Source organism: Lepidochelys kempii, chromosome 1 (assembly GCF_965140265.1).
Source record: "Lepidochelys kempii isolate rLepKem1 chromosome 1, rLepKem1.hap2, whole genome shotgun sequence".
Classification (NCBI taxonomy): domain Eukaryota; kingdom Metazoa; phylum Chordata; order Testudines; family Cheloniidae; genus Lepidochelys; species Lepidochelys kempii.
This window is the reverse complement of record NC_133256.1, coordinates 162,772,423-162,790,422: the sequence shown is the minus strand read 5'-3', so window position 1 is coordinate 162,790,422 and position 18,000 is coordinate 162,772,423. Positions and strand designations below refer to the sequence as shown.

The 18,000-nt window shown below is 43.2% G+C and overlaps 1 protein-coding gene across 1 annotated transcript in view; it reads right to left on the bottom strand.

Annotated features, from left to right (window-relative positions):
- RCAN1 (regulator of calcineurin 1) overlaps positions 1-18,000 on the bottom strand; it is an 82,458-nt gene that overhangs the window by 49,609 nt on the left and 14,849 nt on the right. The gene's annotated exons all lie outside the window — the stretch shown is intronic.

Below are 18,000 nucleotides of genomic sequence, written 5' to 3'. Positions count from 1 at the left end.
CTGATTTAATTTCCCAAGTTTCGGGATATTTCAGTTTCAACTTCTGATTGATATACAATTTTTTCGTCCATTTCATAGCCATAAAAATCCTTTTAATGGCAGCTATAATCATGAAACATTTTCTCAGGTTAAGAAGGAAAAATATGAAACTTCCTTCAGATTACTACTCAAAGTTATCTGTAGTTTGTCTACTATTAATGCCACTCTCTAGTGTATTTCTCGGAGGAGTTTTATTAAATTACTGCAATGAAAACATCTTGTTCAAAGGAAAGACTACCACTATATATACAGCATATGTACAGTGATTAAAATAACCAAAGAGTTGAATACAGAGGGCCTACTCCCCTCACCCATCTGGAGAGCAAATTTAACCGGAAAAAGTGACCAGCTTCTTGTGCATCTAGACATAAAATTAGATCAGAAAGGCAACAGTATAATAATCTGAATCAACATTAATACAGAAACATGTTAAAAGAATGATGAGTGTTAATGGAACATGTAGAAAGATAGGGAGGGGAGAAGAAAAAGAAAAGGAAGACCAATAGTAGTACTCCGCCCCCATCCCGTAACAGACAGTGATCTGGAGAACTCACAAGAAAAGCTTCTTAGACAGTTGGCTTTCTTAATAGTTAACTATTTTGCTACTCAGTAACTGATAATTATGCTAAAAATAAATCAACTTGGTTACAGTTATACAAGGGATACAGTTATGCCTGTATCAGGAAGCTGCAAAACTGGGCGTCTATTTTTGATTTTTGGGGGGGTGGGGCAGTAAAACACCTTTGACAGTTTCTCTTATCAGGTGTTAAGCTGCAACTGGTGCAGGATTGTGCTGGACATTAATTTGGCCAGATCCCACTCTCGCTTACATATCATTTTAATATACAATGAAGTCTAGCTTTTTTGGGATTACTTTTTTATTCCCTCACCCCAAGCCTATATGTGACCAGTTCATTGAGCTCTGTTTAGTTTGCTTTGTGCTATTTAAGGTAATTCATAGTGTTTTCTATAAATCCATCAACTATATTTCTTTTATACTAAAACTCTAATTCTTCATCGTCGCACACAGAAGGAAGGGTACATGTGAACGTGAGTGGGGAAAAAGTGTTTGATTTAGCACCTAAAATCCTCGCTGGTGGTTTTGTCTTTTGTTACTGAAGGTCACCAAAATCAGAATACACAGCCAATAGTGACTTGTTCAAGGTAACCTACCTCACCTACTTTGTCTTGCTCAAGGTAACAGTCAGCTGCAGGGATGTGAATAAAGCCTAATTCTTTGCACTATGTTGTGTCCACTAGACACCCTTCCCCCTTCAGCTTATTCTTGGTTTTCTGTGCTTTCATAATGGAAACCTAGAGTTGTAGTAAGACATTAAGCAATAGGTCTTATCAAGCTGAAATCTTTGCTTGTTCTGGTCTTTAAGTCTTCTCTACTAAGGAAAGCCTTCACAGAGTGTTAGTAGTCTCCATGAAATTTAAAGTTTTATCCAAGTCCTGTTTAGAACATACTACTCTCGGGGGAATTCTGTGCCACTCCATACCTCCCTGAACCTCATACCCTGCATCTGGAGCCCCCTGCACCCAGACCCCCTGTCTCCAGACAACCTCCCACTGAGCTCCCTGCACTCAAACCCTAACTCTGACAAGCCCCACTCCCCTGCACCACCCTGAGCCCCGACATCCAGACCCCCACACCACTGACCCCCACTTAGCTGCACCCAGACCCCCACCCAGCCCCACTCCCCCAGTACCCAGACCCCTCTGCTGAGCCCCAACCACCTTCACCTGGAAGCCCCTGCAGAGTCCCATTGCCCCTGCACCTGGAACCCCATCAACGAGCCTCTGTGCATCCAGCTCCCCCCACACCGAGCTGTCTGCACCCAGATTGTCCCACACAGAATCCTTTCACCCCACATCTGGATTCCCCCACACTTGGATCCTGCCTGGTTGAGCCTGCCTGCCCCACCCTTGGTGCTCCTGACACAGAGGAGCAGGGCCCCAGGGTGTTTCTGGGGCAGACCTTGTACTGTTGTCAAGGTCGGGTGCAACCTCACCACTGAGTTCGTGTCCCAGGAGTGGGGGCGGCAGGGTGATCTCCCACCTTCGTGCAGCCAGTGACCTATGCTCTCCACTGCCATGTGAAGCCTCTGCATTTATTGACAAATAAAACTTGCAGAATTTTAAAATATTGTGTACAGAATTTTTAAATTTTTGGAGCAGAATGTCCTCAGGAGTAACATACAGTTTTCAGAAGCTGGTCCTTTAAAAACAACCACAATGAAACAGTCTGTAGGACCTGAAACAGACTTTTCTGATATGCCGACAAACTAAGCATTTTTGGAACCAAACTGAACTTTTCAGATTTTTTGATTTGTTAACCAAAATGAAAAAAAAAACAATTTATGCAGCTCTAGTTATAAACTTGACGAGAATTAGATTTTACACTGTGTCCAAAGCACACATATGGATCACAAAATTGCAGATGTATGTAAGCCCTGAGGTAATATATCCACTCGATGAACAAAGGCATTTGAATATGAGAAGCCAGCATGACCAGCTTCTAATATTAGGGTCACGGGGGCTATAAGCGAGCCACAGCTATTGCGGTTGCTTCTTCCTGTCTGTCCTGCATACTAGTAGACTTGGAGGAAGTGCAGAGACATCTTTTGGAGGTTCTGTTGTTTCTTCTTTGAGCTTACTCCTTCAATTGCCTTCTCAAAAAGCTCCCAAAGAGCTTTGAGTTACTTCCAGGGACATTCTGTGCCAAAAATTAAAAATTCTGCACACAATATTTTAAAATTCTGCAAATTTGTCAAAGCAACACTACATAATCATGCCAGTTTCAATTTTAGAAATTTCAAAATATCCATCAGTAAGTACGTCTAACAATACAGACACACAAAAATTCCCCCAGGAGTAGAGAGTTAAAGAAACCCCTATGACAACCAAGTTCCTACTTCTCTGCCCCCTTCTTCCCCAGAGCCCAGCTGCATGCCCTCCCTCCCCAGCCCAGATACCCTTCCCCCGAGCCCAGCCGTGGGCCCCTTCCCAGCCCAGTCACCCAACCCCTTCCCCACAGAGCCCAGCTGCGGGCTTCCCCTGGCCCAGATACCCAACCCCCTTTCCCTGCCCCCAGAGCCCAGCCATGCTCCCTTCACTACTCAGAGCCCAGGGCTCCAGAGAGAGAGAGAGAGAGAGAGAGAGAGAGAAACAGCCTGATGCTGGATCTCGAGTCTGTTTGGAGTTTCCTGAGCACTGCCATCTCCTTCCCTCAGGGCGTGCAGGGAACTGCAGCTACCAGAAACCTTCCAGCTTCTTCCCCTTTCCCCAGTAGCGTCTTCTATGCGTGAGCTGGGCTGTGCTGAGTCTAGCAGCCAGCACTACTGCAACCCATTTCTGTGCGGGAAAGGGAATTCTGTGAACGTTAATTTCTGCAAAATTCTGCATTGCGCAGTGGCACAGAATTCCCCCATGAGTATTTAGTGTATCTGGAATCTTCCATAAACTATTAACCTGGATACCTGCTTTCCATTATTTTAGCTACAAATGTCATATGGCTACCATATGTATCTGAACCTTACTGGTGAACTTCAATGGGTTCTGTGAACTCCTAAAAGAAAGATTTTCTCATTAACAAATGCTGCACTAGGTCAAGTTTGGGATTTGGGACACCAAAGAATTTTCCATCCTGCAGACTTTGACACACGATTTGTCTTTTTTCTGTACAGAGATGAAGGGTGGCAGAAAGAAGGCACAGTTTCTATTATTTTCTTTCATTTGTTTGGCCATCAATCTGGGCGCCTCTATGAGAGACTACTGCTGTCTATATGGAAGGGAAACTCCTCCTTAAAGGCAAAAATCCCTTCTAGAATGCAAGCTTGGTTTCAACTTCAAAACAAAAAAACCCACAAGTAAAATATGCTGAAAATTGAGGGGGGAACTTCCTAATACACCTGTGCCAACACCGCACTTCCTCCTTGGTAGGAGTCTAAAGTAGGCGGAACTGAACTGAGCTGCCAGAGAGTGTAAACCCAAGTCCTATCCTGGCGACTGATTGAACATGGGACCAGACCAATCTTATTCACAGAGGGGAAAATGAGTTGTCAAAATAAGCCTAAATGTGAAGAACAGGAACTCACCTTTGCCATAAATAAAATCCTGTCATTATGAGATTTTCTAATGAAAGTTTACTAACCTGATTTCTTAATATCTGAAGAGGGAGGAGGAAACGGACAATGCCTGGTATACTGTATAATGTCATCTGTTATGAGGGGCTCCATTTCCATTATTTATACATATAGCACAATCATTAAGCGCTCAACGCAAGCAGTACCCAACTTCTTTAGAAGACCAGCTTCCACGCTAGGCTTGGTCTTCTCCTTTCCTGGAGTGGTAATTCTGAGGTTTCTTTATGACTCTGGATCACAGGTGACAGTGCAGAATGCTGCAAGCCTACAAACCATGTTGCTTACTTGCTTATATCAGCTTTTTTTCAGGGGGCAGAGAAAGGAAGAAAAAAGGAAAGATTACATTTGATTTTTTATATATAAAGCTAGCAAAAATATCTGTCAGCACAAAAAATAAAAATGTGCTTGTGGAATATTGGTTTGGAAGATTTTTTTTTTTTTAAAGTGAGAATGAGTTCAAATCTAAAACAACAACTAGCAATATCATTCTCCCATTTTCTGAAGCATGCTGAAAAGGGAAGTCTCTTGCAATATTTCCTGTTCTTAGGCTTCTTGGCACTTCAGCCATGTCACTGCAGTCTGATAGCAAACAGATCTGTCCTAATGGAAATAGTGATTGCTCCAGGGAGATACGTGAAACAGCTGCTGTTGCAAGCAATGGAAAGTATGAATAACTCCTGCCTGGGGTTGCATAACAAAGAATAATCAGATCAGAGTTTATGTTAAGTTATCATTACTCTTGACTATTAAACCCACTATTAGCCCATGTATTTTCATGTCTCAAAACAACATACAATGATTTAAAAGTGTCAAAAGACACTAAAAATAACTGGAGAAAGCCATCAGAGTTCAGGAATCAGACATTTTCCTCTTGAGAAGGGAGGAAAGAAAATTAAGTCTGCCGAGAGATTTGTATCCTTTTAAGCAGTTCTAAGGATGTTTCAGTTTTTTTCCTGTTTATGATCATACTCCAGGCAAAGACTAAATGCAGTATTAGAAACATAGCCCAACAAGAGAATGCAAATCTTCAGTGCAGCAATTCAATGCAGGGATTTTAGGACAGACTGTTCCCAATTGCTCCCACTCACAAAAGATGCAGCTATGTCTCTTCACTGACTTACCAAGAGAGTAAAAATAGAAACTACTGATCTTATCAATATGATAATGCAATAGTAAAGTTTTGAAGCTCCACTGTAAAAGATTGCCAAAAAAAAGACAAGATTAAAAAGCAGCAAAAAGGTGGAGAGAATGAAATGAATATTCATCTCTGGTCTTACGTAATATTGACTAAAGCTTACGTTTAAAATTGAAAACTGTTGCCCTGCCAGTTGAACAAGCTATGATAGCGGAGGCATTATTTCCTATTAGCGATCACTTTTTCAACTTAAAGACCACCACTTTTCCCTATAAAACTATTAAGTGATTTTTTAAAAACATGTCCTAAAACTTAAATGCATACTTATTTAAATGCTACACTGTCCCAAACAAAACCAAACAAACCTTTCCTGCTAGGACATAACACTGGAATTACTCTACACTGAGGCTTTTCTATTTAGATCATAGGGTCATATGACCCTGTCTCATTCTATTTTTAGATGCCCAAAAATGCCATCAGAAGTTAACCAAGTACCGTACTGTCAGATCATTGGTGAAACAGAAGGGTTAAGTAGTAATATTAGTGAGTTAGAGATACAATGTGTCACAAGATACAATGTGAACAAGAGCTGCTTGCAATTAGAATTACAAAAAATCAAGACCACAGAATCTTAGTGTCCATTAAGAAATTTACCTTTTTGGGCTTCTGCCATCATTTGTGTTAAAAAAAATTTCTCAATATACAATAATTGCACCTGGAAAAATACAATTACTTCTTGAAATTAATGTTTTGTCTGTTTTGCTAACTATCCAAAAATGTTCCACTTCAAAATATATGTTTAAACCAACTCATTGTTCTTCCTCAACTGACTTCAGTGGAAAATTTCATTTGATGGAGGCTACAGAAATATAATCCTGCCATTTTTAACACTATTGTGGTTTTCTGAAGATTACTAGAGCAGACAGTAATTTTTTCCTTGACTATCCTTAATTACAGAGGATGCAGAGGAAGACTGGTCAACAGAAGATAGATATAAAAAAGTTAGTAACTTGTATTTAGCTGTGATCCCATGTCTATCTTTAATCATCCAGTCATACAAGCCAAGACAGTACCTGCCTTTGTAACAAAAAATGAATCTGCAAGACATTTTAAATCAAACCTTAATCCAAGCAGTAGTTGGATTTAAAAACCAAAAGTCTTGTCTTTATGTAGTACAGAGAATCAGGCACCAATTATAGACTACTTTAGAATAAAATCAGTTAACTGCAGGAGTATGCTTTAGAAAGTTTGTTTAATCATACAGGTGACTTAGATAAGTCATACAGAAAACTAATTTCTTGGTGTGTTTTGGGGTGGTTATTGGATCTATGAAGATATGAGTTCCTGGCAGTAGATAACACCTACCACAGAATATGCTCCAAGGAGAAAGTCCAGGATATACACCTTAACACACTCAAAACCGCCTTCACCAAACAAAGACAATCCTCCAGAAAAGTTAAGTCGCATCATGGAATGGACCATCCAAATACCCCGAGAGAACCTGCTTCAATACAGAAAACGTCGTCTGACCACCCACCTGTACTTGTCACCTACCACCCCACACTGGAACCTATATGGGTATCAAACAACTACAATCCATACTGGATGGGGACCCCATCATGAAAGAAATCTTTCCTGAACCCCCTCTTTTGGCCTTCAAACCTATATGGGTGAAACCAACCAACCACTACACTTGAATGAACTCACAGGAAAACTATAAAAGACAAAAATCCCATATCACCTGTGAGTGAATACTTTTCACAAAGTGATTGCTCTATAATCTGACCTCTCAGACCTCATCCTCAAAAGGAAACCTGCATAACACTTTCAAAAGACAAACCTGGGAGCTTAAATTCATAAAAATCATGGAATGAAGAGAGACATTAGATATCGTAAAAGTTGTTTTATCCAGCACTTCTCCAACCGGAAAGTTCCGTAAACCAGCATTTCTGATCTTCATTGAAATTCCGGTTTATAGTCTGATTGGCACGGGGCTGGCAGGGGGTTGGAGCATGGGATCTGTGAGGGAGTTTGGGTGCGGGAGGGGGCTCGGGGCAGTGGGCTGGAGCCAGTGAACATTCACCTCTGGCATCTCCTCACAAGCGGTGACCTGTCCTGGCTGCTCCTAGGCAGAGGCGTGGCAGGTGACTCCGCTCACTGCCCCCGCCCCGAGTGCTAGCTCTGCAGCTCCCATTGCCTGGGAACTGTGACCAATGGGAGCTGTGAAGGCTGCACGCAGGACAGGTCGCCACTTGCGGGGGAGCTGCCCAAGGTGAGCATCCCCCAGATCCAGCACTCCCTCCCATGCCCCAACCTGCTGCCCTGAGACCCCTCCCGCACCCAAACTCCCTCCCTCCTGGTTAACTGGCATTTTTCATTTACCGGAACCCCTCATTCCCCGAACATGCCAGATAAAACAGCTTTTACTGTATATGGCTTATTAAAACAATCTATAACCCATTAGCAACCCCCTAGTTGCCTTCCCCCTCCTTCTTTCATGCCCCTCTCCCCCATGACTGGAGGGCTGTTAATGGGCCACTTCACCATGAATGGTCCCCTGAAATGAGCTAACTACCTATGCTAAACAATCTATTCTACCTTGTATTTAGCTGTGACACACTGAGTACATTTCCCAGACCTTAGGAAGAGCTTCGTATAAGCTCTAAAGTTTGACCATGTCTACACTACAGACCTTACAGAAGCACAGCTGTACCACTGCAGCTGCACCACTCTAAGGTCTCCTGTGTAGCCGCTCTATGCCGGCAGGAGAGAGCTCTCCCACTGGCATAATTAAACTATCTCCAATGAGTGGCGATAGCTATGTTGGCAGGAGTGCTATCTCCTGTCTCACTCCAGAGTTTTTTTGTTCTCAAAGCAACTAACATTTATAGACAATTACTACAAAAAAAAAAAAGTAGAGAAACAGTAATTTTGTTACAAGAGGAAATATGAGCTATTTTGCTTCCCATGCAGCAACGTCTTCCATCAATACATCTAATAATAAATAGCAATGCTACAGGCATTTAATATAATTATATAGCCATCTTCACAGGTGGGGAAAATATACTGATTGACGTCAGAAAAAGCTATAATGAGACCTTCAAGAGGTGGCCCAAAAGGAAACTGAAGTGATTTAGTTATGATTTGATATTCAACTTATATCTATTTAGCAAGAAGTATTTAAAATTGGTTTTCAAAATAGTTAAAAATACCTGTCATTATTTCACTAGTCCCATATCTGTGAACTATGCTCATCCCTTCCTTTCAATGGGAGCTACCACGATGCTAATATTGTGGTTTGGACTTTCTACTAAAAGTAGATTAAGACATAGGAAATCATCATTATAGGTGGAAAACCATAGAATCTTAGAAATGTAGGGCTGGGGACCAGAAGTCATCCAGTCCATCTGCCAGATGAAGCAGGATCAAGTATGCCTATGCCATCCCTGACAGGTATTTGTCTAATCAGTTTTAAAAAGCCTCCAAAGAGATATTCTACAACCTCATTAGGTAAACCTCCTCAAAGTTTTTCCTAATCTCTAACCTAAATCTCTCTTGCTGCAAACCAACCTAATTAATTATTGTCCTACGCCCAGTGGTCATGGAGAACAACTGATCACTGTCCTTGCATTCAAATCTATTTTAAGGCATGTTTGTTTGTTCTTTTTAAAACACACAATTTTATTTTATTATAAAGATATGCTTTCAAAGAGCTGCCACAAGCTAATCTTTAGTTAGCTTTTATCTATTGCAAGTTTTTTTTAATAGTGCAACGCTACTTGGAAAGATGCATACACCCAGTACTGTATTTCACAGCTCTTTTTAGGAGCATATGTAACAACGTATCAGTAATGCATTGTCACTTAGGAAAAGAATTGTTAATTTGAATATTAATATAATCAAGATTTATTTACTTTTTTAGAAAAAGGCATGTTTGATTTTGACTGATTTTCCACTTCAAACAGTAGTTTCTATGGTTGCAAAATTTCTGGATAAGATACATCTCATACAGAAAAGGGACATAACTTGCATACTATTACTATTAAATATAACTTTTTTCTCTAAAGTATAGAAAGTTCCGTTAAGTCAGCAATGGTCAACATAAGTAAACTGTTCTGTTTTCACATTCAGGTTAGTCTCCCCAAATTACCTACTTCAAAATTATTATTAATCCAATCAAAACACTAGAGTCTAGTCCAGTCTACTACTAATTGTGAATACTGAAAGACTAAATTAAAAGAAGAAAAAAAAACTCCTCCTAGGCATAAAGGGAAACAAAGCAAAACAAAAGCACAACATTCCTTCTTTGCGAATGGGGGGGGGGGGGGGTGTAAATCCCCCCCCCCCAAGATCTACCCAAGTCTTCATATATAAGGCCTTGTCTACACTACAGAGTTTTGTCAACAAAAAGGGAGCTTTTGTCAACAAAACAGTGAATACTGCAATGTGACTTTTGGCGGCAAAAATGCCGTTTTTGTGACAAAATAAAACCACTCTGACTAAAAACGTAAGGCTTTTTGCGCAAAGTTTTCTGTCGACAAAAGGCCAGTGTAGACAGCATGCTTGATTTGAATTGCTTTAATTAGCCTCCGGGAGGTGTCACACAATGCTCATCCTGACCGCTTTGGTCAGCACTTTGAACTCCACTGCCCTGCAGCCAGATAAACTAACATCCGCCCCTCCCACTTAGAAGCCCCGGGAATTTTTGAAATTCCATTTCCTGTTGGCTCAGCATGGAGAAGTCTCATTGCATCTTCCCAGGTGACCATGGTGGCTTATTGCAGCAAATGCTCTCCTACTTGGATCACTGTGGAGCTGCTCGATCTGCTCACTATGTGGGGAGAGGAGGCTGCGCAGTCCCGGCTGCACTTAAGCTGTAGGAATTTTGATACATGTGGGCAGATTTCTTGAGGCTTGTGCAAAAAGGGCTATGACCAGGACACGCTGCAGTGCAGAGCAAAAAAAAGGAGCTGAGGCAGGCGTACCATAAGGTGAGGGAGGCAAACGGTCGCTCCGGTGCTGCACCTAAGACCTGCCAGTTCTATAAGGAGCTGGACGCTATCCTTGGTGGCAACTCCACCTCCACCACCACCAAGAGCCCCATGGATACCTTGGCAGGCCTGAAGGCGGTGGAGAAAGGACCTAACCCAGAGGATGAAGTCGTTGATGAAGAGGAAGTTAGACAATGATGTGGAGCTCCCGGTGGGGCAGGCAGCCAGGAACTGTTCACTGCTCCAGAGGTGTCTAGCTAGTCTCAGCAGTTACTCTCCAGTGAGCAAGAAGCAGGAGGCCATGCACATCCGGCAGTATGTGTTCAGGTGCCCCTCCCCCTGCTGTTTTACAGCCACATTGCTCCTGCAGCTGCTCCCGGGACCCTCCTACTGGCTGTGCAGAGCAGGAGGGGAGGAGGGGGGGCTAATGTCAGGGTGTCTCCCACCCCTGTACCCCTTCTCCACAAAGCAGGGAGAGCTGCTGTGGTCTGAATCAGCCTTCCGGGTGAGTGAGTGCCATATATATCACACACACAGACTCTCCCTCCCCGCTGCCCATGTACCCCATCTCCACAGAGCAAGAGAGGGGAGACAGGGCTCAGAAGCAGGAGAGGTTTCAGTAAGTGCCTTAAAAAGTCAGTGCACAGCACCTCTCAGAAACTTCCCCAGGAGCCAGCACGTGCACATACAGTCTTTCACACTCACCTCCCAACACATACTTGTGTGGTGGTTGTTGTTACTTCTTGGTACTTCCTGCAATGGACATATATTCCCTGTAATTGTATTCTTTCAAAGAGTGTTATTTTAGTTTTTTGACTAGTCTATGCATTTCATAATTTTTATTTCTCTTACACTTACATTTAATCCTTTGAGTAGTGAGTTCTAAAATGCCTACATTGTCCTGGCTGGCGCTCCACCTACCCAGTCAACGCTCACCATGCTTTGGGCGTTCGCTGAGATGTGTGCTTGTCAAGGATAAGTGAGAAAGTGATTGTTACCTAACCAGAGGTGTAATTTTACTGAAAATGTTTAAATGCTGTTCATGAACTTATGCTTCTGTGCCTTGTTCCTTGTGCTTTGGCAGATGTGGCCTTGAGGAACACCCCACACACTCCGGCTGAGCATCTCTGCCAGATAAGAAAGTGCCTAAGACGGAGCAAAGACTACATGTTCCACGAGGTGCTGCATTTCTCCAAAGTAGAAAAAAGGGAGCGCAAGGAGAGGAGGGAAGCCAAAAGACAGGACAAAAGAAAAATCAGGAGTTTGTGAAGGATGCTACTGAGTGGATGATTAAAGTCATGGAGACGCAAACACAGATGCTGCAGACTGAACAGATGTATGCCCACCCTCCCCTGCAGCACATTCAGAACTCTTTTCTGCGTCCCTCCCAAACTCCATCCCCACAATCCTTTCCACTTGCCAGGACTGCTCGGTTTCCCCTTCACTTCACTCCCCCGGAGAACTTTCAAAAGGATAGCTGGACCGACACACGACTCTGAAAGTCTGCCCTTCCCTGGTACCTCCTTTCCCACCAAGCATCTTTGTATGGGTGTTTCTTGTGCAATAAAAGCAAAGTTTTTGAACAGTAACATCTTTATTTGTTTGCTACAAATTGAGGTAGCAGGCACTACCAATACACATACAGGCAGTTTAATCATTTGATTACTGGAATGTAAGGCTCCAAATTTTACCATTGCTTCCTAGGAAAAACTACATATAATGTAACAATGCAGCACCAATCACAGAGATATACATTACTGGTTCTCATTTTCAGAGTGTTGCCTCAAAGCCTCTCTGATTCAAATTGCCCCTGCTCTAGGCCCCTCTGATAGCCTGGTATCAGGCTGCTCAAAATAAGCAGCCAAGCAGTCTGGCTCAACACTCCACCCTTGAGCAAATCTTTCACCCTTGGCTTCACAGAGATTACGCAACGTACAACACATGGCTATGACCAATTAGCCTCACTGAGGTCTAACCTGCCATAAAGGCACTGCTAGTGCACTTTTAATCTGCCAAAGGCACATTCCATTGTCATCCGGCACCTACTCAGCCTGTTGAACCATTCCTCATGGCTGTCCAGGTTTCCTGTGTAAGGTTTCATGAGCCACAGCTGTAAGGGGTACACCGGGTCTCTCCCAGGATCACTATGGGCATTTCAACATCCCCCAATGTAATCTTCAGGTCTGGAAAGAAAGTAATCTTCAGGTCTGGAAAGAAAGTCCCCGCTTGTAGCTTTCTCTACAGGCCGGTGTTCCTGAAAACGTGTACGTCATGCACCTTCTCCGACCACCCTGCGTTGATATCAGTGAAACGCCCATGGTGAGCCACAAGTATCCTTTCAGCTTCCCTCCACTCCTTGCACTCCCTTTTCTCTGTATTGGAGAAGTGCAGTATCTCCAGGAGTACTCCTATTGATGTGCTGAACTTGTATTTGTCTGTCTGTTTGAAGGACAGTGGGCTGTGGCTGGCAGTTGGAAGCTGTGAGCTTCTAAACCAGGTTTGAAATCTAGAACCTTTGTTCATTGGCTGAGCCTTAGTCAGAGGGTGGGGCGATCAAGAAAGACAGAGCTTTATAAAGCAGTGAGCAAGCGACCAGGGAGCTTTGCGAACAGGGGCCGCTAACAAAGATTTTCAAGAGGGAGTTTGGAAGGGGAGTGGAAAGGGGGTGAGGGACACTTGTCAGTCTTTAAAACCTTTAAACTAAACTATAATCAAAACTTCTTGATTTAAACCAAAACCCTATCATTAACCTAGGTAGCTGTAGGAGAGAATGCAGGCAGAAGCCCAGCAGCAGAGTGGGGCTATCCTGTTTATTGCACTCAGTGTAGCATGTATGATTACCTGCCCTGTGGGCGGGTGGCGTATGTGTGCATTTGGTGCAAGGAGCTCCTGGTCCTCAGAGACCGCATATGGGCTTTGGAGGCCAGGGTGGCGGAACTGGAGGAGTAAGGGAGACAGAGAGGAATGTTGATGAGGCTTTCTGGGACACTGTAGATTTGTCCCATCTCTGGTCAGACAGCCCCTATGCTGTTAAGGAGGATGAAAGGCCCAGGGAAGGAGAGCAGTCAATGGGAGCAGAGGGAAACCTTCCCATAGTTGGGACCCTCCTTCCAGATGATGTTGGGGTATTCTCTCACACCGAGGTTACCTCTCCAGGGGAGGGAACTCCAGTCATTAGGAAAAGGCAGGTGTTAGTAATGGGAGATATGATCATTAGAAACATAGATACCTGGGTTTGTGATGACCAGGAGAACCGTATGGTGACTTGCCTGCCTGATGCAAAGGTTGCAGATCTCTCGAGGCATCTAGATTTATGTGTAGTGCTGGGGAAGAGCCGGTGGTCGTGGTACATGTAGGTACCAATGACATAGGGAAGGGTAGGAGTGATGTCCTGGAGGCCAAATTTAGGCTGCTAGGAAAGAGACTGAAATCCAGGACCTCTATGGTGGCATTCTCAGAAATGCTTCCAGTTCCACGCACAGGGCCAGGTAGGCAGGCAGAGCTTCAGAGTCTCAATGAGTGGATGAGACGATGGTGTAGAGAGGAGGGGTTTAGATTTATTAGGAACTGGGGAAACTTTTGGGATGGAGGAGCCTATACAGAAAGGATGGGTTCCACCTAAACCGAAGTGGATCCAGACTGCTAGCACTTAACATTAAAAAGGTTGCAGTTTTTAACCTAAGATGTTGGAAAGCCGATTGCTGCAGAGGCGCACGTGGATCGGACAGAGACTTCTCTTAGAGGAGAATCTATTGATAGAGATTCTCTAGGTTTTAGTCAGGAGGAGCGGATGGAAGAGGATAAAGTATGGGCCAGATCAGAAGAGAAACATTCACATAAAAAAGAATCTGACACATCAGAAAAGGGCAGACAAATAAACAGTGACAAGTTTTTTAAAGTGCTTGTACACAAATGCTAGAAGTCTAAATAATAAGACGGGTGAACTAAAGTGCCTTGTGTTAAAGGAGGATATTGATATAATAGGCATCACAGAAACCTGGTGGAGTGAGGACAATCAATGGGACACAATCATTCCGGGGTACAAAATATATCGGAAGGACAGAACAGATCGTGCGGGGGTGGGGAGGGGAAGTGGCACTACATGTGAAAGAAAATGTAGAATCAAATGAAATAAAAATCTTAAATGAATCCACACGTTCCACAGAATCTCTATGGATAGTAATTCCATGCTCTAATAAGAGCATAACAGTAGGGATCTATTATCGACCACCTGACCAGGACAGTAATAGTGACGATGAAATGCTAAGGGAGATTAGAGAGGCTATCAAAATAAAGAACTCAATAATAGTGGGGGATTTCAATTATCCCCATACTGACTGGGTACATGTCACCTCAGGACGAAATGTAGAGACAAAATTTCTTGATACTTTAAATGACTGCTTCTTGGAGCAGCTGGTACAGGAACCCACAAGGGGAGAGGCAACTCTCTATTTAGTCCTGAGTGGAGCGCAGGATCTGGTCCAAGAGGTAAGTATAACAGGACTGCTTGGAAATAGAGACCATAATATAATAACATTTAACATTCCTGTGGTGGGAACACAACCTCAACAGGCCAATATTGTGGCATTTAATTTCAGAAAGGGGAACTGTGCAAAAATGAGAAGGTTAGTTAAACAGAAATTAAAAAGGTACAATGACTAGAGTGAAATCCCTGCAAGCTACATGGACACTTTTCAAAGTCAACATAATAGAGGCTCAACTTAAATGTATACCCCAAATTGCCTACTAAACAACCAGTGGGGCCCCTGGGTGATCGAGATAGAAAAGGAACACCTAAAGACGATGAAATCATTGCAGAGAAACTAAATGAATTCTTTGCTTCAGTCTTCATGGCTGAGGATGTTAGGGAGATTCCCAAACCTGAGCAGTCTTTGGTAAGTGACAAATCTGAGGAATTGTCACAGATTGAAGGGTCACCAGAGGAGGTTTTGGAATTAATTGAGAAACTTAACAGTAACAAGTCACTGGGACTAGATGACATTCACCCAAGAGTTCTGAAAGACCTCAACTGTGAAATTGTGGAACTATTAACTATGGTTTGTAACCTGTCCTTTAAATCAGCTTCTGTACCCAATGACTGGAAGATAGCTAATGTAATGCCAATATTTAAAAAGGGCTTTAGAGGTGATCCTGGCAATTACAGACCAGTAAGTCTAACATCAGTACCGGGCAAATTAGTTGAAACAATAGTAAAGAATAAAATTGTCAGACACATAGAACATAAATTGTTGCGCAAAAGTCAACATGGTTTCTATAAAGGGAGATCATGTCTCACTAATCTATTAGAGTTCTTTGAAGGGGTCAAACAAACATGTGGACAAGGGGGATCCAGTGGACATAGTGTGCTTAGATTTTCAGAAAGCCTTTGACAAGGTCCCTCACCAAAGGCTCTTATGTAAATTAAGTTGTCATGGAATAAGAGGGAAGATCCTTTCATGGATTGAGAACTGGTTAAAAGACAGGGAACAAAGGTTAGAAATAAATGGTAAATTTTCAGAATGGAGAGGGGTAACTAGTGGTGTTCCCCAAGAGTCAGTCCTAGGACCAATCCTATTCAACTTATTCATGAACGATCTGGAGAAAGGGGTAAACAGTGAGGTGGCAAAGTTTGTAGACGATACTAAACTGCTCAAGATAGTTAAGACCAAAGCAGACTGTAAACAACTTCAAAAAGATCTCACAAAACTAAGTGATTGGTCAACAAAATGGCAATGAAATTTAATGTGGATAAATGTAAAGTGATGCTCATTGGAAAAAATAACCCCAACTATATATACACACACACAATATGATGGGGGCTAATTTAGCTACAACTAATCAGGAGAAAGATATTGGAGCCATCGTGGATAGTTCTCTGAAAACATCCACGCAGTGTGCAGCAGCAGTCAAAAAAGCAAATGGGATGTCAGGAATCATCAAAAGAAGGGATAGAGAATAAGATGAAGAATATCTTACTGCCCTTACATAAATCCATGGTATGCCCACATCTTGAATGCTGTGTACAGATGTGGTCCCCTGATCTCTAAAAAGGTATACTGGCATTAGAAAAGGTTAAGAAAAGGGCAACTAAAATGATTAGGGGTTTGGAACAGGTCCCATATGAGGAGAGATTAAAGAGGCTAGGACTTTTCAGCTTGGAAAAGAGGAGACTAAGGGGGGATATGCTAGAGGTATATAAAATCTTGAGTGGCGTGGAGAAAGTGAAAAAGGAAAAGTTATTTACTTGTTCCCATAATGTAAGAACAAGGGGCCACCAAATGAAATGAATGGGCAGCAGGTTTAAAACAAATAAAAGGAAGTTCTTCACACAGTGCGCGCACTGTAAACTGGTGGAACTCCTTGCCCGAGGAGGTTGTGAAGGCTAGGACTATAACAGGGTTTAAAAGAGAACTGGATAATTTCATGGAGGTTAAGTCCATTAATGGCTATTAGCCAGGATGGGTAAGGAATGGTGTTCCTAGCCTCTGTTTGTCAGAGGGTGGAGATGGATGGCAGGAGAGAGATCACTTGATCATTACCTGTTAGGTTCACTCCCTCTGGGGCACCTGGCATTGGCCACTGTCTGTAGACAGGATACTGGGCTGGATGGACCTTTGGTCTGACCCTGTATGGCTATTCTTATGTACTCCATCACAAGGTGGTCTGGTGCCAAAATTGGAATGTGGGCACCATCTATTGCCCCTCCACAGTTAGGAAAACCCATTTCTGCAAAGCCCCATCCGCTATTTCATGCACATTTCCCAGTCATGGTCCTTTGTAGCAGGACGCGATTAATTGCCCTGCACACTTGCATTAACACAGCCCCAACAGTCAACTTATCAACTCCAAATTGATTTGCGACTGACCAGTAGCAGTCTGGAGTTGCCAGCTTCCACTCAGCTATTGCCACACACTTCTCTACCGACAAGGCAGCTCTCATTCTGGTCTGGTGGCCTTGCGCCGCAGTACTGGGGCAAGCTCTGCACACAGTTCCAGGAAGGTGGCTTTCTGCATCCGAAACTTCTGCAGCCACTGATAGTCATCCCAGACCTGCATGACGATATGATCCCACCATTCAGTGCTTGTTTCCTAAGCCAAAAAGCGACAGTCCACCATCTGCAGCTGCTCCGTGAATGCCAAAAGCAATCTAAAGTTGCTCCTATCTATATCACACAGCATGTCAGGCAACTGGCAGTCTTCTTCAGTTCGGAACTTTGTGATTAACTGCACTGCAATCTGCGATGTCTTAATGACAGTTATCAGAGCACAGGAGAGCAGTGCAGGATCCATCCCTTCTCACAGAGATGCTGGGGTGCACCCCAAACAAGGGCCGTTGAAAAATGCCATGAAAGAAAGCTGGAAGCCCATGGCATGCTGGGACACAAAACAATGCATCATGGGACATTGAGCTCGGTCCCAAGATGTGAGAAGGCGGAGCGGATCACAGCGCAAGACCTAGCGGCGGCAGGTGTTGAGCTGGACTGTGGAATAGGTACCCACAGGGCATTGCTCATATTGTCAATGAGAGTACGCCAACTGTGGATGTGCTCTGACGACAGAGGGAGCGAGTGTGAACGTGCAATACTGATTTTTATTATAGCACTTCGAGTGTCAACAACTTTTGTCTACACTACAGAGTTTTGTTGACAAGACCTAAGGCTATCTCTACATTACCATTTGTGTCGGT